The sequence below is a fragment of the Geospiza fortis genome, unplaced genomic scaffold (genome assembly GCF_000277835.1).
Source record: "Geospiza fortis unplaced genomic scaffold, GeoFor_1.0 scaffold165, whole genome shotgun sequence".
Classification (NCBI taxonomy): domain Eukaryota; kingdom Metazoa; phylum Chordata; class Aves; order Passeriformes; family Thraupidae; genus Geospiza; species Geospiza fortis.
Genome location: NW_005054442.1, coordinates 1,441,782 through 1,447,831, shown reverse-complemented (window position 1 = coordinate 1,447,831; position 6,050 = coordinate 1,441,782).

Genomic DNA, 6,050 nt, shown 5'->3' with positions numbered 1-6,050 from the left:
CCCGAGCGCAGCGGAGCGGGCTGGCAGCAGCCGCGCTGCCTCTCCTCATCCGCTCAGCTCGATGCTCTCTTTGGGAAACCCGGCTTTGGTTTTGTTTGTTTGGGTTGGGTTTTTGTCTGTTTGTTTTGTTGTTGTTGTTTTAGGTTTTTTAGGGGTTTTTTTGGTTTGGTTGTTTTTGGTTTTTTTTGTTCGTGGTTGGTGTTGGTTTTGGTTTGTTATTTGGGGGTTTTTTTACACTTCTCCCTCCCCCTCATTTATCCCCCCTTTTCTTTTTTTTTTTTTTTTTTTTTTTTTTTTCCTCTCTGACACTGATTTCCTACCCTTGAGCAGTCCGCATTGACTGAACGGAAGTTTAATACTTCGTTTTTTCAGAGGGACGGCAAACGCAGTTCACACTGATTTACCCTTGAAATGCTGAGGTATTGTATTACAGCCCTTGGCAGCGAGTTGATTCTTGCTTCCATTTATCTTTTATTATTGCTCCCTTTCCAAGACTCGTGGTTGTGGAAATGGAAAGAAAAGAAGAAAAGAAAATGTCACATCCAAGATAAAACTCGTTTTTTTCTTTAGTTTGACTATTATGTCTGGAATTTTTTAACATTTATAGACACATCTTTTTTTTTTTTTTTTTTTAATGGCTAGAGAAATATTTGGTGGAACTTTATTGCATATTTCTCCAAAACCATTTCATGCCACCTTGTACATCTTGAATTAGAAAAGCATGCTGTTCATAAACTGATCATTCATTGTACACAAGAGCGGTGGGCAGAGGTTTGGCTTGTTCTTGTTATCTGTGCTTCATTTGCCAAGCTAACTTTTAGCACACCATTATTTCAGACATTTCATTCTCACGTTACGTCATTTTTGTGATACTTCAACATCTTGTTAAATGTCAGAGATAACCTTCTCCAACTATTGTTTGTTCACTTCTTCCCTGCCCAGTGAAGCCCCTTTTGTGAATTCAATAGCAGGAAACAGATGTTCAGACTTCTTCTTCTCTTAATGCATGAATGTAGTGTGTCTTGTTGAGTTTCCTAGTGGTATCATGATATCACTTTCAATAAGAGTGTTCCAGATGAACACTGCACTTTTTTTTCTCTTTCAGTGTAGAGTCACTTAATTCAATTGTTCTAGCCAAACCACATGTATAATTATACTGAAAGAATTATTTTAACTTGATTGCTGAAACACTCATCAAACTGACTCTTATTTTTTATTTGCATTCATTTCTTTGTACAGTGATCTGCTGGGAAAACTGGATTTGTGTAATTAATGCTGGGCTTTTTCTCAATAATTGCACTATAAGCAAATTCCTATTCTCTGAACAGCAGATATTCATTCCTGGCCAATCAAATGCACTCTTGTTATTTCTTGTATTCCTATACTATTATTATGCTTTTCTGGTGGACTATTAACTGCTGAGATGAGTGCTACTTAAATGAGAGCCATTCATCAGCATGCTGATACAGTTAACTATGGTGAGCTCTAGCCATCTACTATGTGAGTAACAGCACAGAATTAAATTACCTCCTAGTTTCGATCCAGTTAGCAAAATTTTAATGTCCCTGGGCATGACTTTTTATTGGCTCATCCAATTTTTTTGCTCAGAAAAAAAAAAAAGAAAAAAAGCCCTAAAATTATATCTTAAAAATGCACTGGGTTGGAACCAATGAGCTGATGAGCAGATTCCTGCATCCACTTGATTATCTTACAGTTTTTTACCCAACCTTGAGAAAGATTTTATTTGTTACTTAATAAGCAGCAGCAATTCAAATCCAATTTATGTCAACTCAATAAAAAAACACCCTGAGATGAGGAGACAAATTTTGTTAAAACTTCCCTTGTACTTAAAATCCTGCCAATTTCTCAAGAAGTTGAAAAACATTCTCCTAAGCAACAGTTACATCTTGACTAGAAGCTTCTCATGGTTCACATTCTCTTGAAGTTCCAAGATTCCTACTAAGTTTAGGAGCAGTTCTTCACAGGGGGTGAAGCTGAGGCTTTTCCAGATCCCATGCAGTAAATCTTGTGTGAGCATTTGCACAGGTACCAGTAGGAAGGACTGCAAAGGCAGGTGTAAGATTTTGAAGCTGTGGTTGGTTGTGTGCTCCTTTACATGGTCACTTTGTACCACAGGATAATCTAATAGCATGACAGTATTCATAGATACTTTATGTATCTTTTTGTATTGAGGAGTGATAGTAGACAAGCAGTATGTAACATCCAGTACAAGAGTTAAGAAAAACAAAAAACTGAAGATTAGATCAAATCTTACTCAAGCAGAAGGGATGGAAACACAGTGCCAAGTATGCATCTGAAATGTCCATTATGAGAATGCTGTGGAAGCTTCAGTAGCACCATCACAATTAGGAATTAACTGAGATTCACACTTCTTCCACCCTTTAACATTAGAATTTGGCTTTCCAATTCGACACAGTAGCTTTGGAGCCCCAGCAGAAACACATTTTCTGCATAAGGTTATTTCAATAACAGCGTTGCTTACCTTTGCAGAGGAAATGTACAAAACTTTCCTAGTCAAATGCTATTATTTTCATTAGTCCTCCACACAATTAATCTTAGGTCCTTTCAACCTCCTGTGTCCACATGTTCTGATAATACTTTTGACAGTCTACTTCCAAACAAGTAAGAGGATAAATGGTACGAGAATAAACAATGATTTGAAGACAGACATAGGAAAGGAGAGGGAGAAAGATAAAGCATATTTGGAAGTCATATGTGTATGTAGGAAAGCTGAACAATATTAATACCACAACAAAATGGTTCTATATCTTGTCATCTAGATAAAATTCCTTTCCTACTGTTAAAATTAATTCTCATAATAAATGTGTATATGTGGCTGAGATGCAACAAATTCTATCTAATGTCATATGCTTCCTATGATTTAGGACAAAAATTCAGGATTAAAGATTCTGAAAGATTTACTTGGTTGCATGTCTAAACCTTGATGCATAGATATTTGGAGAGTAAATTCTGTAGCATGAAGTCAGCAAGGATGACCACAATGGCCCATTTTATCTGTTTAATTCCTCAACCCTTTCCTAAAAACTGTCTTATAATCACCACCTCTGGTGACCTGTGAGTGCTATATCATTCTGTGACATGATCAGCATTTTCTTATGAAGGTACCTTGCTGGTCATTTACAAATGGGAGAGGAAAATTACCTAGATCAAAGGTTTCTCAATGCCCAGGGAGCTGCAGCAGCAGTCACTGAGTGGGAGGAGGAAAAGAGACCAAGGGAAAGACAGTGGAGGATGTAGAATAAAAAGTAAAAGTAGAGTGGAAGATTAAGTTATCAGCAGGCAGAGATACAGACATCTATCTTGTCATATATGTTGATCCCACTTTCCTGATAATTTTCCAAATTTCCCAATCACTCCTCCTTCCATATGTAATTAGTGTCACAACTGACCAGAAAAAAAATCAGTCAAATACAACAGATACATTGAAATTGATCACTGGAAGCCCGGTTCTGTATCAGCTCCTAAAGCAAATACATCAAACAGGACATACCTTGGTCAACTAAGAGAAAAGAGATGGGAGAGAACAACTGAGTTGTGCAGCAGAAATGCTGCATAAAGTGTGTGAGAATATCACACCTGCTCATTTTCTTGCTTTTTTGCCATTAAAGGGACTATATCATTATTATTTAACTGAAAATTAAGTATGTTTGGAATGCAGAAATAGATTTGCTTTGTTCTTTCTTTCAGTATGTGCCATAGAAGTTAAAATTCAAAAAATAGAGTTCAGAGGTGACTAAAATTCCTGGTACTTGAGTCAGTTTGTTAGAACATGACCAGCCACAACGAGTGCAGAACGTGTTTCATAAATCATCCAGTATTGCTGCAATATTTTAGTTCTTACTTTGCCACAAAGTTCCATGTATTCCTTGACTTTTAATAAAGGGAGAGTAGTCAATAGCTTTGCAGGTCTGAGATCAGTAAATACAACCTTATGGAACTCGCTGAAATATATTGCACTAACTGGTGTCAGATACACCTTATTTTAATTTTTTTTTCTAAAACAGTTGGAATATAATGTAAAAATCTCAGTTAAAATGTGTCCTTTATATGGAAATTTTAAGAATAGTGGAAAAAATGAAATAGGTAGAATTTAAAATTGTTTCAGTTATGCATCATTTACTATTTTCATTACCATGAAAATAAGACAAGCTGTAAATTAATTCCATCCTCTTATAATTCTGTTCAACACACACAGTGACTTCACAGTCAACTGAACTTTTATCCAACCTGCAGTGAAACACTCATGTTAAAGCTCTATGAACAAACTTCAAACCACTCCTTTACCATAAAAGTAGTATGTTTTGTCCTTCCATCTTGTAAACTTACTATGCAAGAATTGTGCTTTCTCTCTGTATAATTATACATATCTAAAAATAATTACCATTTTAATGAAACTTTGGTTTTAATCTTAAATACGACACTGAGTGCTGTAATCTAAGAGAATCCAATTTTCATCATTGTAAGTCCAAATACAAGTTAACTGTTTCCTCTGCATCATATTTACTAAAACATGCCTACTTTTAATCTTTTGGAGTAATCTTCATCAGTGTCACAGGAAACACCTGGATGAAATTTCATGCAATAAATAAGATTTCTGTGATGCTTGGATTGATGTGCACCGGCATACATAGACTGCTCAGAAGATCCAGGTGCATCACTGGGACAAATATTATACTATAAGTGCTCACAATTCTGATTTATATAGAATGGTATTATTTGGCTGAGTGTCATTTATCCATGGATACAGAGCATGTAGTTGATATGCACAACTAAACAATAATTACCAGGCCAAATATGTTCTGTCTGACAAAGCACAATAATCTGTCCCTAAAAAAACAGGGCCTTAAACATAAATGAAGCAGACAGTTATTATCAATTTTTTCTTAAACCCTCAGTTACTACATTGATAAAGGTGATTTAAATACCTAGATATATTGGATAGGCCTCATAACTCATATTTATTATCAATTTTTTCTTAAACCCTCATAAGGCCTCATAACTCATAACTCCTTCCTTCTAGGAGTGAAATCAATTAAACCCTCACATACAGAACTCTAAACTTTTCTAACTACAGGTCATAATACACTGTGTTCTTCACAAGACAATGTAACAATTGAAAGTGATTAAGACATATAGCAACTTAATCTGAGATATCTGTCAGAACCAGCCCAAATGTAAATGAAGTGATGATCTCTCTTCCTGTTCCCTATATTTTACAAGAAATCTAGATTTTGTGCTTGGTCTCTACTTGGAATGGACAAATCATTAAAAGAGGGTGCTGTCTAAGGTCACATAGGAACAGATTTTAACTGCTGCCAACACAAGAGCAGTGAGAAAAAGAAGATCTAAACAGCTATCACTGCCATACTGTCTTCTTGTAAGTGTTTTCGAATAATTTTATCACCTTCTTCTTTTATGGCAGCTGAATCAAAATACATAAACTAATTTTCATAGGAATTAACAGATGAATGCTGTGCTTGAGAGGCAATTTACAAAGAATTCTGATACACATATTGCAGTTTCTTGAAACTTGCAAATTTTCCAGACAAAGAATAGCAGAAGACCAATCAGTTTTTTAAGAACTCAACAATTATTTTAAACAGAAAATGTTCTAACAGGGTAATAATGCTTGCTCACCCACTTCCCCCATGGCTGGTCAAATTCCTGCCTTCCTTCCTTTTCTTTTCGTTTTGGATGTCTTCCTTCTCTCGACACAGATCTACATTTCCCTTTAATCATCAAGATTCATTGTTTCAATTTTGCTTCCCTTTAACTTATTCCCTCTGTTTTTGGGTTTTGTATGAAAATAGCTTGTTGAGTTTATAGTTAACCAGGTCACAGTTCTATCCCTTACAGTGAAACTCCCATTAATAAAATCAGATGAGGCTTTTTTTTTTCTTGAGCCTAGTCCCTAAGAACAAAATTATCAGCAGTTATTCCAAATCTGAAAGAACTGCAGATAACTATAGACATGGTTTTAAATCTCTTCTTACAGAGAAGTATATGGA